At 49.7% G+C, this 22,700-nt stretch overlaps 1 protein-coding gene and 1 non-coding gene across 2 annotated transcripts in view; both read right to left on the reverse strand.

Annotated features, from left to right (window-relative positions):
* LOC135906656 (protein tiptop-like) overlaps window positions 1–22,700 on the reverse strand; it is a 455,200-nt gene that overhangs the window by 114,418 nt on the left and 318,082 nt on the right. The gene's annotated exons all lie outside the window — the stretch shown is intronic.
* Window positions 22,264–22,336, reverse strand: TRNAL-UAA (transfer RNA leucine (anticodon UAA)). The gene has a single exon. It is a non-coding gene; the product is annotated as a tRNA-Leu (tRNA).

A 22,700-nucleotide genomic window follows, 5' to 3' on the forward strand; every position in this document is an offset into this window, starting at 1 on the left:
TGTGTCGCCGCACGAGCTCCAAGCGCTGAGAGCCAAGCTCTAACCGAAACGTTTTCAGGTATTTTCTAGTAAAATGAAAGATGGCAGTTTCTTTTTGCTTATGCGCACAAGTAGTCCGCGTAAAGAGAATACTGCAAAGAAGTATTCAAGATACGGGGCCTTAATCCGTGCCTTAATTGGACCGGTTCGTGAAGCACGTAATCAAGGTGCACGAACAATGAGACGCATTGAGAAATCGCAAGAAACGTGCAGGCGATTACAGTTTCGTTTTCTACAGCTCGCGCTGCAGTGATATATTGCTGGACATTCCGGAGCGCGCAATTTCAGATGCTGCGTTCTTGGCAACCACAGCGCAGTTTTATAGTGAAGTGGTAATAGTTGCATGAAGCTTGGTCTTAAGACTGATTGGTGGACTGATTAGTGGTGCACATGAATTACAAGTGACAGACGAAAAGGCATCGGCACGTTGACTGATGCCATAGGCAAAACTTTCTGACAGACAGTTTACTGTAATTTTGCTATAGCGAAGTAACGTAGGCGGTTTATGCCGTTGAAAAATAGTAATAATAAACTGAGTACCGCAAGGTCGTGAACGCGACGATACACAAAAAACGTTCTAGAATATGAATGTTGGCTAAATAAATTACTTATTTCAAAATGAAATTGTTTTGAAACATAAGGTTGCTTTACTTCAAGAAAAAATTGCAACAGTTGGCACAGTATACCAGTGCACCAGAGAAGTTTACTTGTAGCATAATATACGCTCCGTCACCCTTAAATCTGTTCGTAAGACAGTTATGAGTGCTCGGACACATCCTGTGGTTCATAGAGGACACTATGCATGTGGAGTGTACGTATCAAAGTTTGGGCGCTTGATGGTTTTAACAATGGGTGTAAACATCAAAAACGCCAATTTAATCTATGGCGCACTGTGCAATAGCCAATCACTGTAATCGTGTGCAACTCTGTTACATATAATTTTGATCAGTAGTCGCATATTTAAACGAACACACTCACCTTTAATAGTCGAACGTAAGGAAAGATGTAAGGCTAAAGTACGTCCCCATCCCAGAGTATAGGTATGCAGCCATTGCTCTGCCTACAGTAAATATATTCAAGAGATCGGAGGGCAAGCGGCTCGACAACAACCGCGGGCCTCGACAGGCACCCGAGAGGGCAGACACGTTAGCTTCGTGGCAGGTCTCGTTTTAATCTCCCGAACGTTGGCCGGTCCTATCGCGCACTAATCGGGGCACATAGAACACGCGGGAATGCGAGCGCCGCCACAACTGCGTTGAGGCGACGGCAACGATGTTGACGCCGAACAAGATATTTAAAGTCGTGTAATGTTTATGGCCAGCGCGTAAAAAGCGATCGCCCCATTCCACCCCATCACAGCGAGCGACCAAACAGTATGCATATAAATGAATGTTAAGAGAGACATCGATGGTATTCATACGCGCTCTTCCGCATGAGAGATAAAACGAAGTCGCAAACGCAGTCTGGAAAGTCAGCGCATGCAGGTTTGATGTTCGCCTTAACGGGCACCGGAGCCAGCGCGATAAACGATTGAGAGGCCACTTAATGATTACAGGTGCTTGTGCCGCCTGTCTGGCTCCTTCCGTGTACACTTCAGTTGTTGACAAGCGACGACCCTATCGCTGTCTCGGTCGCGGCGTTACGGCCGGTGAGAACCTCGGCGTGTCATGGCCTACTAGCAGCCACGAGGACAAACCCCACGAGAGAGAGAAAGAGATAGAGAGGAGGAGGAGGAGAACTTGCAACGCTGTGCATCAACCATAGCTAACTGTGACCCCTCCGAAACCTTCCCCGGATGATGCTCGTCACTAACGGCCTCGTAGATGGGGGTGAAAGAAATGACGAGCGCTGACTATAAGCAAAGGTTAACACAAGCAGCCGTCGCCTGTTGGGTACCCTCTATGGGAAGGCCGCGCTGTGTGCACGCATTGTAGCAGGTTGTGGAACCTCAGTGACGTGTCCGAAGAGAGCATTCAGTCAGAGAAACGAAGCCGAACTATGACGACTGGAAAAACATTCGCGAAAGTCAAATAAGAAAAAGGAAGAAAAAAAAACACTGCAAAATAGAAAAAAGAACCTAACTGCGATGTTTAACGTCCCTTAACTTCACAGTGGCTTATTAGAGGGACACCGCAGTGGAAGGTTACAAATTAATTTGGACCAGCTGTTGTTCTTTAACGCGATATAAATCAATGCGCCCACGAGCGTTTTTGCATTTAGCCACTATCTAAATGCGGCTGGGTATCGAACCCCCGACCTCTTGCTCAGCAGCAGAGCGCCACAGCCACAGGGCCACCATGGTGTGTAAAAATAGGAAACATTCGAAGTGCATGAGAACATTTTCTTTCACGGTAGCGATTCTATCCCCTCCAAGGAGAGTCAGCAAACAAGGCTGACACTACCGAGACAGAAATGTTGGAGAATTTCCGAGTTGTGGCATCGATTGCAACAAAATTCACGCAAACATTCGTCAATGCGAATTATTCTTGACTTTATAGACGCGCGCGGATTTAGAATTTGAATATAATCGGTGCGCTTCAAATCGAAACAATTCAATTCCAGACTCTACTATCGGATTTTCGGGTGACAATAAAATACAAGAAATTCAACGAAGAAGAACGAAAACGAGGCTACAGCGGTGAGAAACTAGATGGCGGGACCACCCACCCAGCGAAATGAGCCGCGTCTTTCGCGGCAGCAAGTGAAACGGTAACAGAGAGTTGAGGAAGCACGAGCGGAGCCTCTCTCCAGAGTGACTGAAAACAAAATCGCTGCATTGGCGAACAGCTGCGGGTGAGAGAGTGGCGCGGAGTGGCGCTGCTACTGTACAGAACATGACGACGACCGCGGGAGGGGTGCCCAGGTTGTTCGCGCGCTGCTTCAAATCCTTACCACAGCAGGGCAAAAACACTGCGTGCTTAGTGCAGCACGACACTGAACCAGCCATCGCTGTTGCTGTCACTGATTCACATTGTGTGCCAAAATGCTCTCTCTGTCGCTCTTTTCGTTTTACCTCCTTTCGCTTTCTACCTTTTTACTCACTATCTTAGAGGCAGAAAAAATGCCCTACATTCGATTTCAGAAGTTTATTATCGTTATTTAAGGTAGCAGAATGGATGTTGATATTATTAGCGAGAATGTGCAGCTTTATAAATATTTACCGAGATAAGAGTGCGTTCTGGAACATTCTTATGAGATTGGGCGAGCTAGTATGTAATCACAATTTGTCGTGCAGTCGAGAAGGCAGTGGCAAATTTATCTCTACGCAGTAGGTGCGGTGAGGTGAGGACAGGATACCCTTAAGTTGACAAGAATGTTCTAGCCTGAAAAGAGAGAGAGAAAGAGAAAGAAAAGAGGACGACTGTCTAATTTATGTACAGAAAGGCGCTGGATCAGGTCAGAAGCGGGGGCGAACCCTCCCCCTACCCTTCATTTTTTGTGTGTGTGTGTGTGTGTAACTTCCTTCCCTTTAAATCCACTCGTGCGAGTTAGACGCTTTATGGCACCACACAAGTGGAGTATACAAACCGGAAAGAGAAGCCGCGTATCTTACGCCTCCTCCATGGTAGATATGCCATTGAATTCGTCTGCGAAAGTGTTGCCCTCCCGCCGCAGGATTCACGTCCCAGTACGACAATGATGAAGCATGGTGCCGCAAAAGAGCTAAACGTGGACACGGCGCGGTAATTCCTTGGCAGATGCACCGTGCAAAGAGCGCGAAGGCTCCTTTGCCAGTCAGGGGAGCCAACCACTGCACGTCTGAGCGGAGACACTTGACGTTCAATCACACGGACTAAACGTCGCACATGTGCTTAGAAGGAAGCCTCGGCGTAAACATAAGCTACTATGCTGCGCGCGCAAGGAAAAAAAAAAAGAAACAGAAACGGACCTCTCGACAGAACATCACGTAGCGGAGTGAGCCAATAAACAAAGAACGGAGTAGAAGAAGGAAGGCGCTCCGAAATCACGCAAACAGCAAGAAAAATCCCGGCAAGGGGGGGGGGGGGGCGAAGCTCTTGTCAAGCTAGTTCAGCAACGATCCATCTCAATCAGGACCGCTCAGCCAGGCGTAGTACTTCAACAGAGACGATTTTTTTGGAACTAGGTCCTTTCCCGCCTCCTTTCTTCTTCCCCTTACTTCCGCCCCGTGCGCTCCTTTTCCTTCTGGCGTGGTTCTTTGCCTCTCGCCTCCTGCCACCTATCATTTTAGCCGAGAGATCCGTCGTCCGCTGTCCCCGATTTTATGGTCCGCCCGTCCGGAGGTATTCAACTGCATGCGAGAGGAAACCGCCGAAGGAGTCGTAAAGCCGGACAGGCGCTGCACGGAGAGCATAAAAGCTGGGCAGGCGCTGCACTCTCGTCAGCCTCGTGCGCCCGGCGATGGCTAATCCCCTCTACACGAATCAAGTCACGCACCTGTCTGCGACGATGTCATCATCGCCACGCAACGCCGCGACGGACGGCTGCGCACAGCTGCACGGGCGATGACGACGCGCGCACGCTCTGTCACCGATGGACGCCAGTGACGAGCTTCTGCGTCGCCTGGCTGACGCCCACGACGACCGCGTCGAGCGGCCGACGAAACGTGGTGGCCTCGGTGGCGATCGACATCGGTGGACTGATCCGCGTCATCCGGCTGTTCCGTCCAGCATGACCGCTGTTATGTGACAGTGTACACTGCGGTAACAAGTTATTTCCGCATCAAGTCTGCGAAAATTCGCCTAAACAGACCACATGATATGTGAGGTCTTTTAGTCCGTCTCTAGCATTTACGCCCAGAGGTATTCAATACCTAGCGATTGTCCAATTTACGAGTACTCGTAAACGGCAGAGGTCGCCATCGACGTGAGCTCAGAATCGCGTGTTCGCTCGTGGATGCGCGGATTAGCCGTCAATTTTTTTAGTTAACCATCGCAGTATCGAGCCACTCGCAGAAAAAGGCGCCGCTTATCTCCAGGCCATCAACAAAAAACGCGGGCGTGCCAGGGGCCTAAGCTAGGGTCGAAGGGAAACCGCGGCCGTGCCGGAAAACAAACGGTGCCGCACGTGTATACACGCATATGTACTCGCGCGCGCGGTGGACCTCGTGCTGACGTCAGAGAGCAGCGGGCGCGCGCAGGACGCGCCAAAACGCGGCCGAACCCTGCGTGAACGATGATGACTGAACACGAGAGCGCTTGCGGGAAATGAGCGCCGTGGGGGTGGGCCGAACTTTCCATTTGTTGCTGGGTGCTTGGCTCGATGACGAGCCTTCCGTGAAACGGCGCACAGCGCGAGGCGGGCCGTCAGCAGACTGTGACGCCGTTCATCCGTCATCGAGGCGAGCCTGATTGATCGCACCTGTTCCCGGACTCGCCACCCAGGAAAAGCGACAAACACCGAAACCCCGACGGCGCTCCCCCCCTCCCCCCCCCCCCCCTCGCGCTCTCACTGCTGGCCCATCGCGCACCGGCTCATTCCGCGAAACAGCGCGACCACGATAATGCCGCCGCGGCGCGCATGAAAGCGCACCCTGCCCCGCAGCAGCTCTGCATACTACTGCGTCAGGACAGTGCTTTCCGGGGAAACGGCGGCCGCGGGCTGTAGCTCGCTGCCGGTCGGCCGCCCCGGCGTGCATCGACGGCAGAGAGACACACACACACTCCTTCCGGATGACGCGCACCGTGGGCTCGTGCACCGAAGGTCTTTGACCGACCGGTTCAACGGTCGGCGCTGATCAGCACTGACCCCCTGAACAATCTCTCCTGGCATTGGAACCCGAACTCGTTTATTCAGCCGCCCGACTGCAGGTCGACAATTTTTCCTCGACTTTTTGTCTGCACGCGTTCGTGCCGTTCTTCCGTGTTTCGTTTATGGATATTACCGTTGTTATTTTTTTCGATTTTACTTTTGCACCTGGGGCGCGATCGGAGATATTTTGTTCGCTGCGCGTTCTGTTCAGTTGCTGCAACGTCACAAAGTTGCAGTATGCAAAATTTGTGACAGCGGGGCGGAGAGAGAAGCCAATCAGGAAGCGGTGACCTCCCCGGAAGTTTACTTCCGTCGTTTGTCGTCTGCTTGCAAGCAGTATACTACAAAACCAAATGTTTCTCGTCTTCCAAATGAATTAAATCTTTATCTAAAAAAATCTATTTTTCTTCTCAAGCCCAAACACGTTTTCAAATAGTAGTACGTGTGACTACTGCAATTTATAACTACAAGGTTCTTTGCGTCGTCCCTAGGTGGTGTCGCGCACAGCGAGAAGGAAAAAGAAAAAAAAAAAACGACGGGAAGAGTGGCGCACTTTTCAAGAGGCAGCGACAACATCCCAGTGGCTCGCTGGCACCGATGATGTTGTCGATTTCTCTGTGCAACCAACGAATTATTTGTTTCGAGAAAGAAAAACGACGCCGGAATTCACTTTCTGTCATTTCTTCAAACGCGTTTCGCAAACGTGCCATTCTGCAGCCGCAAAGGCCGCCTGTTGGATCCAATCCAATCCACCAGACGCGCCATGCGAAGCCGTATGATCGCTCCAAACTTCTCAACTCCCGTCGCGTTCGGACGAAATGCTCGGTGGGCGGATGATTGACAGGAGCGTGTCGTCATTTTGACGTCACCAAAAACGGGACGGCGCCCCGCGGCTGGCGACGTCGGCGCGGAGTAGGCCAATCGCGCGCGCCGGTAACCGAACGAACGCGCCGAACAACCATCTCCGATCGCACCCCTGGTGTACACCAACAGGTCTAGCCAGCAGTAAGGCTGGGTAATATTGGCTTTCATCACGCTCTGTGAAACTGTGGATGAAGTTTTCTCCAGCGTAAGTGCGGGGAAAAAAAAAAACGGGGCGACCTTTTATTTTATACTAATAATGCATTCGCACTAACATATACCTTTGCTTTTCAGATTTAAATTAACGAAGAGGCATAAAAATAAACGCAAGCAACCCTCTGTGACCAGGTGCAGCAGCAATTAGTTATCGCATTTGTCGTACGTTATCCACACGTACAGTACTCTGGAAAATTAGGCTTTATTGAGTTTGGCCTCCCTGAGCTGTCGAAAGTCGCGACGATGTCTCGCCGTTTCATCCCTTAATGCGAGGATTTAAGTAAGATTTTCTTTATAGCTCACCGAGGGCGGTGGCGACAAAAATTACACATGAAAAAACAAATCCATATTTTCGTGCGCAATGGAGGTTCGATTGGAAAAGAAAAGAAAATTCTCGGGTTTTGCGTGCTAAAACCAAAATCTGAATATGATACACGCCCGTAGTGGGAGATGGTCTTTTTTTTTTTTTAACGTGCACCTAATTCTAAGTACACGAGCATTCCATTGCGCCCCCATTGAAATGCGACCGCGCGACTGGGATCGAGACCGCGACTTCGACCTCAGCAGAGCAACGCAATAGTAACTATACGCGGCGGGTTGAAGAAAAAATTCTTATTATATATATTTTTTTATGTCAGAAATAGGCTTCGAGAAGCATCTTCCTCTTTTGTCCGGAGTAAAAGAAAAGAAAAGAAACACGACATACCGAAATAATCGGCTCTTCAGATCCACCTGTTCACAAGCAGTGTACAGTACACACCTTTTCACGCATCTTCATTTTACACTGAGGCAAGACCGGCGGTAGCAACTCGTGCAAAAGTAAGGAAGCGGTGGCCTTTGCCAGAGTACAAGAAACAGCTGAAATAACTTGCAGGATTGGTTTAGCGCACTAACTTACATTCGTAGACTGCGAATTCAGTGGATTTATAGGCTTCTCTCACGCTCTAAAGACACGTTCCACCTTTGGCTCAATTTGTACTCCGGAATCACGTATACGATGTCTCGTACGTTCGAAAAAAGAAATATAAGAGCTTATGAATTACTCATGTAGGTTTCTGTTTCTTTTTACTAAAAAGGACGTCCTCAAGCATTTCATCCAGGCAGACGCTTCTTCAAAGCGCTACCGTAGCGAGCATTAAAAACACCACGCTGCATATGCCACCGTCACTGGCACCAACGAATAAATAAATAAATAAATAAATAAATAAATAAATAAATAAATAAATAAATAAATAAATAAATAAATAAATAAAAACGAATAGAAAGAAAGGAATAAAAGAATGGCAAAACGAAATACAACAAAACGCAATAAACGCGGCGAACGGTTCCGCATACGCTTTACACACAATATGCGGGCTGCAGGCAAGAGAAAGGCGCCACAGAACCTGCTCGCGCGAGCATATATTTATATACTGTCTCTATACACGCGATTTCCTTCTATTATATTTATATTTGTTTTGGTCGTTCTTCCTACAAGCAAAACGAGAGGATAGGAGAGAAGAAAAAATAGCAAAGCAAATAAGAGAAATAAAGGGCTGTCCGCTTCGACCGACCGACTGGCGGTCTCACCCCATTCATGACCGAGAGATTACCGCCGGGGTGATGGATCTGCCTTTTCCTGGTTCTCCTTTTCGTGCCGTTGGCGACGCTCTGTTTTGTAGCTCCCAAGGCCGCTGCCCTCCCCCCCCCCCCCTTGGGAACGCGCCATGCTGCCGCTCTTCTTTTTTTTTTTTTTTTCGCCCATCTCTGGCGAGTGCGCGCGACTCGCGAAGCGCGCCCGCGGCCGGCGCGCGCTACCCGCCGCTCGCCGTCGTCGCCAACGGACAGCGCTGACCAGCGCCCCAGAGAGCGGGGCCGATTCCCGCGCTTACGCTTGCCCGCGGTGGCCGCTCGGCCCGATTTGCGCGTGTGCCTTCCTCCTCCCTAAAGTTGGGAAGTGAAGGTTCTCGCTTGGGGGGGGGGGGGGGGGGGGGGGCCGTCTCGTCTCGTTGGCGAAAAAAGAAAAGGCGCGGTGCGCCCCCCCCCCCCTCTGCTCTCCTCTCCTGACCCATCTTATGTGCCTGGTTACACTTGCGAAACCTTCGAAACACCTGATGCTCGCGAAAAGTGGTGAGGGGTTGATGCTCGCGCCCGGAGGAACCGAGGTCTCAGATTAACCCGTCGTTCTCTTTATCCGGTAGCACAGCGCAGGAGTGGCTATACTTTCGCAAGGAGTAAACAGAGTGCGCAAGCGGGCAACGCTCCCCGCGCATTGTACTAGCTGAGAGAGAGAGAGAGAGAGAGAGAGAGAGAGAGAGAGAGAGAGAGAGAGAGAGAGAGAGAGATGCATGAACGTTATACAAAATAAACCCGTTAGGGAGTAACACCTTTACACAGTCCCATGCAGTGGTCACCACTGCATGGGGACTATCGACTGCATGAGCGCTATCGTCGTTCAGCCTATGCTGAGCCAATGCCCGCAGGCCGCATTCAGATGTGAAACAATTATCGGAGTTGTTCGCCGGCCGAGTAACAATTGTAGCTCTGCTCGAGAGTTATCTTTTTATCTGTGTGGAGGAGCTGCGCGGTTGCGACGCCCATAGCGTCCATTAAACTGCGGGAGCCAATCGAGGTCGACGATAAAGGCGTCGTTTGCCCTTAGCAGAAATTTTAATACAAAATACTTTCTCCAAACCTTACTACAACGGGCAGTATTGATTAAAACATAAATACAAATTATTTATAAGCCTTCAAGTTATGATTATGATAATAATAATAGTAACACAAACTATAGTCATTGCCTGAGACGGGATCGAAGCGCGAGGAGTGATGGTGAAAGCTATAAACTATTTTGCACGCGCCTTGACAGCACTGCACTGGCGGCCCCCAAGAAATTTCCAATCCAGCATTCTACAAGGACAAAGACACCTAAAACAGTCGATATTACGACGAAAAAACAAGTGTCTCTTAAAGTTAACTCGATTTAGGAGACGCCTCTTTATAAGGTTTGGAATAAAACAAAAGCTTATCATACTTCAAGAACGAAATATTAAAATTTTATATGTATTACACGGCAAAATTGATTTCTGTATTTGTGGTAATCATGTAAATGAAAACTGCTGAAAACCTGTGGGCCTCTGTTTTGCCGCGAAAGTGGCGGTTCGCCAATCTGTCTTTCTTGCCCGCTCAAATTATGTGGCGAAGTCCGGAAGCGCGCCAGGGTGCCGGCTTGTAAACGGCAAAAGTGGTCTGCAGGCAACCTTGGAGGACACAGGCTTTGGAGGTTGCTCAGGGACCAAAAACACCGCCACGCGCGAAATGAATTCTGGGATCTTACGTGCCTGAAAACCACGATCTGATTACGAGGCACGCCGTAGTGCGAGGGGGGGGATAAGTATTTGACCACCTTGGATTCTTTAACGTGCACCCAATGCGCACGGCACACAGGCGTTTTTGCAGTTCGTCTTCATCGAAATGCGGCCACCGCGGCCGGGATTCGATCCCGCTACCTGGTGCTTAGTAGCGTGACGCCAAAGCCACTAGGCAATCACGCCGGGTTACCACCATGCGTTGTCACCCGTCGGCACAGAACGCTTAGCGGCCCACTGTTTTTTGCCTCTGGCGCTACGCGAGCTCACGCGAAGCCACGTGGAAGTCCCCACGCAGCCCTCGTTACCGAAAAATTGTACAAATCGCGCGATAAATCGAAGAAAAAACTGCGCATGAAATCGCCCTGACATGTGTATTGGCTTGCAGACGGTGAAGCTGCATCATCGTCACCTTCATCAAAGAATGAACATGCCTCTATTTGGTTCCCCTGGGTACATGTCTTCGTGCTCTTAAAGAAAGCGAGAAGCAGCTGTAGTGCCAAAGAAGGAACACACAGGACAGGTGTTTCCTTCTTTGTCCCTTGTTTTTGTGCGGTTACATGATGCATTCCAGCTGTAGTGCATCGGCTGCTTTTTTTTTTTTTTTTCCCCTTAGCGGTCAAGAAAGACGTTACACAAGGAAACCACAATACGTGGCTATGTTCAGTTAAGAGATCACGCGAAGAATAAATTAACAGAATAAATAAATAAATAAATAAATAAATAAAATAAATAAATAAATAAATAAATAAATAAGCAAAAATTTGCGCTGCTAGACACGCCAGTGAGGTGACCACGAGCGAGCCCTGAAACATACTGCGAGACATTGCAGGTTTGCACTAACGGCAAATATAAGGCTTCCTGTCAGTGGCCGCGAAACCAGGACCTTCCGGAGAAAAATTTAGTAAAGGCAGCAGATAATGAAATATTAGGAATGAAATTTAATTTAAGGTGTCCCAATGCGTGATCAAAATCTTCTTTCTCTCTCTCTAGCTCCCTCTCTAGTCAGGATATTTTTATTCCTCGGCACGTCCAACTGGTATCTTCGCCGCAGATTACGAAAGTCACTATGGCGGTCGTAAACAGCGGACAAGGGTCGCAAAACACTCGCGAGAACAAAAGAGGCGTCACATAGGCGGCCGGAGATGCAAGTGCCACACACCTCCGCATGCCCCTCCTTTTGTCAAAAGAACGGGGAAAGTAGCGGAGGGGGGGGGGGGGGGGTTGCGCGGGCTCATTCGGCGGCACCTGACGCGCTCTTCACCATATACAAGTCGCCAAGACAAAGAGTCCGAGGGCAGCCTGCGCTCACGGCATTGCAGCATAACATATCATCGATTTCAAGCGCCCCAATTCAGTGCATCGTGACGCCCGCGCTCAGTTTTGCAAAAATAACGGCGTCCCGAAAAAAAAAAAAACCCTCTCCATTGTAGAGCGCGACGGAGAAAAAAAAAAAAAAAAAACGAGGTCTCGCGCCATGCAGGAGTCGGACGCGCTCAGTCTTCGAGGAGCCGGAGAGGGCTGCCGAATGCGCCGCGCCAGTAAAGAAACAACCTTCCCGGGGGGGGGGGGGGGGGGGGGGGCACAAAAAGAAATAGAAACGTGGCGCGCGCACATGTACTTGTCAGGGCCGATCACGCATCGCCGCGTGAAAAGCGCGCGATGCTAACACGGGCCTCACACAGCCACAGCCGTCGCGGCCATTCTTTGGTCACATCTAACTCTATACACGCAACGGGCAGCGGCAGTCGGCAACAAGCGCCGTCGCTCGCCCATAAAGACTTCTGTACCTCGCACACACTGCCCAGCTGGATGAACCGCTTGAATATATCCAGCATTGTTCCTCACTGCGCTAACTTCTCGTTATCGCGCGAAAGAAGAAGAAGAAGCAAACAGAAAGTACAAGGAGCAGGAAATGTTGATGGGGTACATCACGTTGTTGCGGTGAATGCTCACGAGCACGCCTGCATTGACGCGTACTCTGCCAATCTCCGCCAGTGTGCGCAACCTTAAGACGATGTTGCGCGATCTTTTCTGGAGGATCCCACGGCAGTAGCCTTGCAGTCGGTACACTATACGCAGAAATACCTAGCGTATAGCGCGACATTCCGGCAAGAACACGCGTCTGACAGACCTCTCGTCGCTGCTTTCCCCGCTGGACTCTGTCTATGCGGTCGAACTTTGACACACGTACTTCGGGAATTATTATTATTATTATTATTATTATTATTATTATTATTATTATTATTATTATTATTATTATTATTATTATTATTATTATTATTATTCGACTTGGAATGCACCTCGACGTCCGTAAGATGGGGTTTGGAAGGTATAGGCTGCAGGACGCCTCGATCGATCTTAGTTCCGCTGCATTTCGACTCGCAATACTCCTCTAAAGTTGTCAGATGTGCACGGCATAGCAAAAACAGGATGTGTGTCGCGGTATCACCGGCACGCAATGACCCTCTTCGCGGGGCGACCCCAGGATGTGATGTTTTTTTCTTCGTCGACACTCCAGCGGGTTCAGTTGGTCCGCTTCGCTTAGCGTCTCACTAACATCACGCAGCGCCACACCATACACCGAACACTTCCTTAAAGCTGCAACTGTCATTTCCCGCTTTGACGCGACGTTGATGTGCCGCACGTGGCTCTTGTTGACGTTTACCGCGGCTGACTGGATCCTCATCAGCGTGGGTGACACGCATATGTGCTACTTTTGCTGGAGCCAAGAAACAATTGCACCTATATAATGTGCCTGTATCTCACTACGACGTCCAGCGCCGTCCTCTCCAGAAAGAGTCGAACCGGCTCGACCGTCGACCGTTTTCAGGGGTGAAGATATCTGAATTGAAGCCGTGTCCGTCGCAGGCACAGAAAGCAACGGCAGCGTTGCTGCAATTCGTCGAGATGCCCCTGCGAAAGTCTGTAGATTACCTTCAGGTGCGCGCGCAAGTAGTGTTCTTTCTCTCTCATTCATTCTCTCTTCCCTAGTGTAATGTAGTAAAGCGGACGTTCAACTTATTAGCCATTTTGTCTTCCTTTTCTTCTATCTCTTTCTCTTTTGCTCATTATATACGTCTGTCACCGCCTACACTCATTCTTTGCCACCATCATATGTGCTTCACACATTCCCATCGTTTTGATACCCGGTCAGCTATTAAAAAGAAGAAAGAACATACTTTGCACTACGGCCGGTATGCTTACTATAGTAGAGCGTATTAGTAAACCATGAATGAAAGGCGCGAGCATTACAATGAGCGGCATACTAACACCACGTACGCCATGTTCAGATCATACACAGCCCGTGCAATAATCAGAAAGTGCAAGGGGCGAATATTATCGGCAACAGACACAACATTTAGTATTTCGCACAGAGCCTCCGCAATCTTAAGTGCTCGAAATTGGAGAATGACGCCATGCCATTGGGGCAAGCAACGTATGTACATTTAGCAACGTAAGAATAAGCATTCCATACTTATCAGGCAATTCACTGAAAGCATTTCATTGCTATTAATTAGACGTATATCGAAAAGAGCACCCAAGAGAAATTCCTACACCGGTTTGTTATCAATTAACAGAACGCCTAGTGTTTATAGATTTCACAAGCCGCGCCCTTGTTTCTACACTTCTCGCGAACCATGAGGGCATGTTTGAATCGACCTACAAGGCATAAGTGATGTACAAAAGGACGACAGTTATTCAATAAGAACTGCCATTGTATCACTATAATAAGCTTCGAAAGAAACATTGGCCTAAGGCAAACCAGCCACAACTGGTCTACCAATATACACTTCTCCCGAAGTATCCAACGCCATACAGTACTCATTTGACAAAACCCGTGTAGAATGTGTGCATTGCCGCTAAGCTTACGTACTTGCAACATTTTCCCATTGCATTATGTTGTTATACAAATTGATCCTCTGTGAGCAGTTGGCATAATAGGTCTGTACAGGCTTCGGGCTTGTAACTGCAGAGCTGATATTATCATTAACACTGCCCATCGAATTTATATACAACCATGCTAGAGACGTCAAGGGAGAACAAAATAGATTGGTGGACACTATACAAGCGCATTTCGCAGAAACAAAAGCTGGAATTCGCTCTTAAAAAAACACACACAAAAAAAACAAATCACCTTATTGTGGCTTTTTGTTGTTGTTGTTACAGACGCCTTTTCTGCAAAAACAAGGCGGCGGTGAAAGGCAAATGTCATAGACTGCGTGCGCACTCATTCAGCCACCTTGCCTCAGGACTCGAGACAGCCTCGGAAAGGATATCATTACGCTCGTTATCCTGACAAGTGTCCATAAAAACAGGTTGTCAGCAAGGACAAGTATACCGCGAACACGTCCGACTGCCCTGTCAGTATTTTCTTTTTTGTTCCGGCTCGTGACATAAAAGTAGCAGACGAGCTGATCCTTGAGAATTACACCGCGAACTTTCTATGAAATTTCTTTTCTATCGGACGCAACGATTGCTGCAAATGACGTACGGACCGAGCGCTTGCGTTGACATCTTTTCCTATAGCACAGCTGCTTCACTGGGCTATAAACTATACTGTTGTGGCTAGCAGCATGGCAGCCTGTTAATTGAAAGGGGGTAGTAGAAGCAAAATAAAATAATCCCGACAAAAATGACAAACACTCTTTCTTTGAGAGTAAGCACTCAGAACTGTGACATAAATGCAAAGAAAAGAAATCGTGCAGCTTTACGTAAGAGAGCCTCACACTGAGCGAAGAAAACAAAAATTACTATATGACGACTCTCGTCCAAGTCGTCTCTGTTTGTGGAGGTGGCGCTCTATGGTAGTAAACTGAGGACGGATCTTCGGGTTAATTTGAACTGCCTAGTGTTCAGGGACGTATATCTGCATTCTGCTTTCACAAGACTGCAGCTGCCGAGGCCGGGAACATTACTCCGGTTAATAATTGTACATTTTAGTGGCCGCAAAATATACACGCCACACATTGCGTTTTCGATTTTAAAGCACTTTATTTTGCCGCAGCACAAGTCATACACTGTTCCTAGGTGTTCTCGCATAGCTTTTCTGGACAATTGTTCAGACCCTCCTAAATCGTCATCCGACTGGATCCACAGCCAGTAGAGTGCGTTTGACCGGGATGTTACTGCAGTTGATGCATGGGAAGGGGCTCCGCACTTTAGTTCTAGGCAACAAACACGCGCAGAGTATAGTCCGGATTCGTTCACCGCCATTCGCACTTCACCGAAAATCTTTTAACCTCATAAAAAATAAATAAATAAATAAACAGCATAAGCTGAAAGTTCAGTCATGATCTCAAACACTAGTGGCACCTTGCTACTTCAAGAGATCCAAGCGTGACCCTTGTGATACTGCCTATAATCCGCAACAACAGATAAAAAATTATTAGAAGCTCCACCCATGAAACCATACTTGCTGTCTGTACATGCTTCCGCGCTCCAAAACACAGCTTCCGAGCGACGCCGACAGTGAAAGAAGATTGCCTCCAGCGTAACAGCACGCAAATGAGCGAAGGTAACTGGTTGGCGCATCTACACAAGTTCGCTCTGGTCTGGACATTTTGCACACGGCATTGTTAGGTTGTCGCCTGTACTACATTTACGGTGTCGTCTTTGCCTGACACGCGGCTCTCCGACGCGATGACCGATCCCGACGCAGGGAGGAGAACGAACGCCGTTCATCGGCGCTGAAAATAAACTACTGCCACGCAGAGTCAGTGAGGCGCGTGTTCGAGCCAGGGCTGCAGAGCGCGGGCAGCGAGAGTGGCACGGCCGAAATCGGGAAGCCGTTTGCCTCACTCACGGGACGCGTGCTTCGACTATTAAACGCCCCATCTCTTCATTTTAATGCGAAAGCATTATATGTCCCTATTACGCGAAAATCCGGCGTCGTCGGCATGGCCCTCCAGCGTTGGCACGAAAGATATGGAGGACGGCGCAAAGAGTAAAAACACGTCAAGAATTCTCGGAGTAACGTCAAATTTTACAGGCAGGCTCCTGTAAGCAAAGTACACCAATCGCTTCGAAAATAAAATCTGGTAAACTTAGGGCTGGGTGGGAATCGAGCCAGGGCAGCCGAGGTGCGAGACCAGCACGCTTCCTCGACGCCAGGGCGGGTCCACGGTTTTGGTTGACTAAAGGTGTGCCTAGCGCGTGCGTCATTGGGCACGTGACGGTGCAGGCAAAGGGGAAGACGTGGCGCCACGTCATGAGTGTATAAAATGAGCGTGCAAAATGAAAAGCATTAATGCCCAACTGAACGCGCTAAGCGGTCCTTCGAGTTTATGAAATCCTCGCGGACAAGGGAGCGCGTTGAGATGCTTGGTGCGCTTTGATTTGGCTTTAAGGAGGCGCAGTTAGAACGCAGGTGAGAGCTTGCACGGACAAGGAACGCGCGGATAAAAATAATAAAAAAATACGTTTCACCAAAGGGACTATATAATGCTTTCGCATTCCCACATGTAGACAGTCTCAAGTGTCTCCGTCGAATTTTATTTAATTTTTCCACTTCTACTCGTTTTCTCGTCTCAAAGCTAGAGGCAGCCACACGTGACTAATAGCGAAATTTGATTTTTCCCTTCAGCGCCGACGCTAAGCGTAGTAAACAGAGAGAAAGGTGTAATAAACCAGTCCTGCACGTAGGAGAACAAAAAAAAACAAAAAAAAAACAAGCAGAAACCGACGGTTTATGCCTATCAACAAGTGAGATGTCTCTTCGGGATTTCGACAGGGATCGTGGAGTTATTCGCTCTCTTGAATCGCCTGAAAACAAGAGGTGACCGTTGGGAAACCTCAGAGGACTGCAGTTGATGCGCGCATAAATGTGCGCCCGAACGAGCAAGAAAATTGTTCACCTCCGAAGGCCACGCCACGCCACTTGGTAAAAGAAAAAACGAAAAAAGAAAAGAGAAACCACCAACTTTGCGTTACTTACTTTCCCGGATGCAATGACGAACGGAGAAGGACCTATATATACTTCGAAGCCCCTTTTCACACAGATATCGGCTATGCGCTGCCGTCTTTAGATGTCACCTTAACGTCACAATTAATCTGTCAATATGCACGTAGATGAGCACGGTCAGAAAATCAAGGAATTAGTTTGTTGTTGCTTTTGCCCCCGTTATCGCAACAGCTGTAAGAGCGCAGACATCGTAGCCCGTCTCGTGTAGATAACGGGCTTGTACCTCCAGCCAGTGGTATAAATATTTCGGAATACTACCGATATGGTGCCAGTCATCAGGGGTGCGATCTTGTACGCGTTCCAAAATAGAACGGAGGCGGTCCGTTCCACCGAGCCGCACACGCTTGGTCAGTTTGAACGGTGTCGAACGCCATGACGTCAATTGTGAAGTGATATCTGCTGTCGATCATTCCGTGTTGTCTGCTATCGGACGAACGCAACGGAACGGACCGTCAATTTCGCGGCGGAAAGAACGGACCGCCTCCGTTCGAGTTTGGAACGCGTACAAGATCGCACCCCTAACATCCTGCCATGAGTCTTGTTTGTGGAGGAAGGACGAGCTGCATGGTCCAGTGCGTCGTGTTTTCTCTCAATACGACTGCCCGTGTGTTTACTTGCATGCTTTGTCGGTGTGTCAATCAGTAAGTCCGTTCACAGGAGCCTGCAACCTCAAGAAACAATTATTTACGCTCTCAAAGATGCTGCATATTCAAAACTACGGTTTAGTGTAGCAGTCATTGAATAACATTTGATGCGATGCATTTTGGTCTGAGTGCGGCCACTATTTCGCAGGTGGACAGGCGGGCGGATGTAGTATCTCGCCGTTTTCTTGGCCCGATCCCGGCGACAGTGAAGCCCATCTAGCCTTTTCGAGGGCTGAACCAGTTGACAGCGCAATCTAAAGTTATGTGCCACAGGGACTATTGGGTATAAACACGACAGCATGTAGTTTCTACATAACCGTTCGCTAAAAAACATCTAAAATATTCGTATAACCGTTGTCTACAAATTATGAACATTTCGCATTACATATACGACAACTACAATTTAGTCTGCGACTTTTTTCTTATTTTTTCGTTGTATACGTCAAAACCCCAGCGTATGCAGGGCGTTAGCCGAGCCCCGACTTCGCTCCCAGTGACACAATGCTGCAGGCACATATTCAACGTGTAGTGATCGCATGAACGTGTACCGTTGTTTGCATTCAGTGCACTAACGTTCTTTCTCTCACTGCCACTTCCGTGACAACTACGTAGAATTCAAGGGCACTGCGAAATAGGAGTAACGCATAGATCGCCAATTTGTAGCACGTTGCTGGTCACAAAAGCGTGCACAATACCGAGTCTACGACTGTGGGCGCACGAGTGGATGAAGCGCGTATGAGTGGGGGGAAGAAACGTCCTTATTTGGCCCTCTATAAAGCGCCACTCCTGCGCTCTTAAATAGTGGCGATGACCGCAGCTCTCCGGGCGAGCAGTTCAAAAGCAGGTTACGCGAGTTCAAATTGACTCGTCAGTATAACCAGTCTTCTTCTGCGCGGCAGCCGGTCTTCAGTCAGTGCGGCCGGCGCGGCTGTTACGCGAAGATAGGCTCGCAGGGCCATTAGGTTCCCGCGGGCGTTTACCCCGGTGCACGCACCAAGCGCTCGCTGCGAGAGGACGTGTCCTTCGTCGCGAGCAATTCATTTCTCGCAAAAAGAAGGAGTCGCCTTGAAAGTGGGGCAGCAGCGCGCGGCGGCAAGCGATTGCAGATCTCGGGCCGCCGAGAGTAAATCTGCGGGAGAAGCGCGCGTCGGAGAAGGCAAATCGAACGACAGGCCGTCGTGAATCACGCTCCGGCCTAAACAGGTTTCCCTCAGCGGCGCCGCTGCAACAGTCGGCTAATTAGGCGCGCCAGACGCGTAATGAGAGCGCGGAAAGCCGCGGCGCGCGCTGCCACACACTGTTTCTCGTCAAAGCACGCGGGGAAACGTCGTCAGCGGCGCCGGGGGCGACCGCGAGGTCAGCCGCACCGAGAGAGCGGGTTCGATACCCAATCACGACTTCCGAGAATAGACGGGCCGCGCTCCGAGGCGCATCTAAGTGGACCATCGGAGCCGTTTTCCACTATAAATTGTCGCCGCGGAAACACCTACGCGCTCGCAAGGAAGGGGGGGGGGGGCGCAAATCATCGCGCGGCGCGGCTAACCGGGCAGCAACGCATCGGTATGCAGCGCTCTTCCAGCTGTCGTGCCGCCATAAACCACTTGGCGGCTTTTCCTCCAAGAGGTCTCGAAGCGGAACTCCGAAAATCATTCCGGGCTCTTTGTTTCTTCGGAAGGTGGAGTGGGGCGACGTGCTCCTTTATCGCCGCCGGGACGTATCTGCGGCCGCTTCGATGGCGGAATACTAAGCGGCCGAGCAGTCAGTGCCGGCAGTCGACGCGCTTGTCAAACGGCGCCCGAAAAGGGGACAAAAAGCGCCGAACTGGGCCAGCCGCATCCCACGGCCGCTCTTCCCTGGCCCGTGGGCGCACCATTAATAACGCGCGCGCTCGCGTTTCCTGGCGTGGCTCCTGCGGCGCTGCTCCCAACGCCGCAGACCCGTGTCCGGCCGCCGTGTCGCAGCTATACCAGGCTGTGGGGTAGACGTCACAGTAGCTGTCACCGCGAACACACTTTCGGAGTATTTCACTTCGTTTTCCCTGACGAAAGCCTTCGATACAGGAAAAGAAAAAGAAGGGGGTTGGGGTGGCGAGTTTCGATACAGTCGCAGTCTGTGCCTTCCTTCCAAGTCCTTTTTAAAACATCCTTTTTTAAACTTTTTTTCCTCCTCTACTTTGTACTTCAGCCCGATGTGCTCCTCCTCTACATTGTGAATGATCTACATTGTGAATGATTTCTACGGGGAAGGAAGTGTCTTTTGATACAGCGCTGTTCTTTCTAGCTCCGTTTTATTTCTGTGAAAACCTAAGTTTATCCGCTGGTCCTCGCTCCCTGCTCGGTCGTGATGGAAGTGGACGTCCCCGCACGTCTGCCGGCGACGGTGGCGTCAGCGGCGGCCGCCTCCAGGAAGCGATGGGTCAGCAGAGCGACAGCGACCGCGAGGACAGCCATGTTTACTCCCTCAGCAGTGAGGACACTTCTTATGACGACTTCCAGCTTGTGCAGAGCCGCAGAGCCGCAGAGTGAAGAGAAGGAACACCAGGACGCCCTCATCGTCAAGCACGCAAACAGTAAGACACACGCAGAGGCCGGACGCCAATACCATCATATTTGTGCCCCTGCTTCTCACCGTCAACATGAAGCTACTTAACAGGCAATCTGTGTCGATGTCACTGGAAGCCCTGGTGCCAAATGAAATATTGGACATTAGAGTGAACACCTGAAAAAAATCTACTGGCGGTTGATGTCCAGCATGCCGCTGCTATGACCACTCTACGCAGCGTAACGGACCTCGATGGAATCCCACTGGAATCTGACGTATCACCGGCGTTATCTACGACGTAGACGTCGCCATCCTTAATAACGACTTGCCGATTCTTATCAAGCCAGCCAATGATGAGATCATTGTTGATGTTAAGCGGCTAGGCAGTTCGCGCTGCGTGAAGATCGCATTCAAGGGTAACTATATACCCTCGCATGTTAAAGTGGGACACTTAAGACATGCAGTGCGGCGTTTCATTGCGAAACCTCTTCAGTGCCGCAAATCCATGAAACTGGAACACGTGAGCAGAGAGAGAGAATCAACTTTTGTGCTGAGCCCTTAGTGACGGGTGGTGCGCGCTTGCACCAGATGGGGTGGAACCTTATTCTCAGGTCCCAGATGTGTCCAGCAGTTCCTGGCCCCTAGCCGCCAGCGCGAGCTGGGTCGGTAGGTCGGGGCTGGACAACAAGGTCTCCCATCGCTCGGGGGGGTTGGGGCTGGGGAGGGTGGGGGGTAGGGGTGGTGGGGGGTTCTTGAGCTTAGTGCACTCTGCAAGGATGTGTGCTAGAGTGCCTTTTGACCGTCTGCAAAAAGGGCATGAAGTGTCATGCTCTGTTGGGAACATCTTATGCAAGAGCAACACAGCGTCTGCGAAAATAAGGCAGCATGTCCCCACTGCTGCGAGCCCCACGCTGCAGATAAATGTGGTGCGACTGTAATGAAGTGTTCAATCTGCGGAGGGTCACATGAAGCTTCATCGAAGAAATGCCCACATATTAAGAATGAAATGGCCATCTTGAAAGAGATGGCGAGAGGTCATTCATCTCATCGCGAAGCCGCCGATAAAATCAGGAAGCGACGTTCACGTCGCCGGCGTTCCTCAAGGAAGACTGTTCCCTCTGCGACGCGCATGCCACTTCCTACAACACCACCTCCTCTTCTACCACCCAAGCCAGGCACTGTGGAAAGGACTGCGAAGAGCAAGTCCACTGAGAAGACCCCATCTGCCGAATCATGGCCGGCTATACCGAAACGACAGCATTCACCAGCAGAATCACAGCAAACTTTTGCTGGATAACCCCCGACGTCTACTGTCGGCGATTTGTGCGACCAAGACAGGCAGGTGGCTGATATGCTGCAATCGCTAATTAATACATAGCGCATTGTACTGAACAAGCTGCAAACACCAGCAGCTCGAAGTGCTCTGCAAGTACTCGATGTACTAAATCCAGTGCTTGCTAGCATCGTTTAAGCATCATGGCTCGACCAATAGTCCCCTTCCGCACTGAAGTTAAAATTGCGTCGATCTTTCAGTGGAATGCCAGGGGTCTAAGGACACGTATAGAAGACTTTCGCCAATTCATTTTTACAAATACATCAACTCCACTCAGACTGTCCGGCTACGAATCTTTGTTCGCGTCCACATGCGGTGCGAGCACGAAAGTAATCATCTACATCCGCACGGACTTAACATATGTCGCTAATGCGGTAGAGCCCCATAACGACAACCAATATGTCTGCCTGAATGTCCAAAAGAAGGATGTGTCATTTACACTAATTGGAGCCTACATATCCCCAGCGGTATCATGAGAAGCCAGCAAACACTCACCCCAAGGACAACATAGGGGAAATTACTGGTGCTTATTAAATAAAATAAGGAAACGATAAATTAATGGAAATTAAAGTGGATGAAAAAACAACTTGCCGCAGGTGGGAGCCGAACCCACAACCTTCGCATTTTACGTGCGATGCTCTACCAATTGAGCCACCGCGGCGCTGTTTCCCCATCCACTTTCTTGGGTATTTATGTGTTCTAGTAGAACCCTGGGAGTGTTAGCCAGCGCCACCACTTACAGACCTTGGCGGCGGACGTGGAACGTCCTTCTTGCCGCAGGCGTCACGAGAACGTGATCTTTTTGGGTGAAGGCAAGTGGTCAATAAACCCACATATGCTACCTGAAGGCAGCAACGAAGGCACCAACGAGCAAGCCGCCAAGCCCGCTAAATGCAATGACTGAGAATTTGAACATAGCACTTAATATCGTATACACACACACACGAGAGCCCAAAGGCGTATACACGAGCCGCACTGCCCGTGCCGGCATCTTGTGACGTTGCACTCAACTACGTAAGTGCAGT

This window comes from Dermacentor albipictus, chromosome 1 (assembly GCF_038994185.2).
Source record: "Dermacentor albipictus isolate Rhodes 1998 colony chromosome 1, USDA_Dalb.pri_finalv2, whole genome shotgun sequence".
Classification (NCBI taxonomy): Eukaryota; Metazoa; Arthropoda; class Arachnida; order Ixodida; family Ixodidae; genus Dermacentor; species Dermacentor albipictus.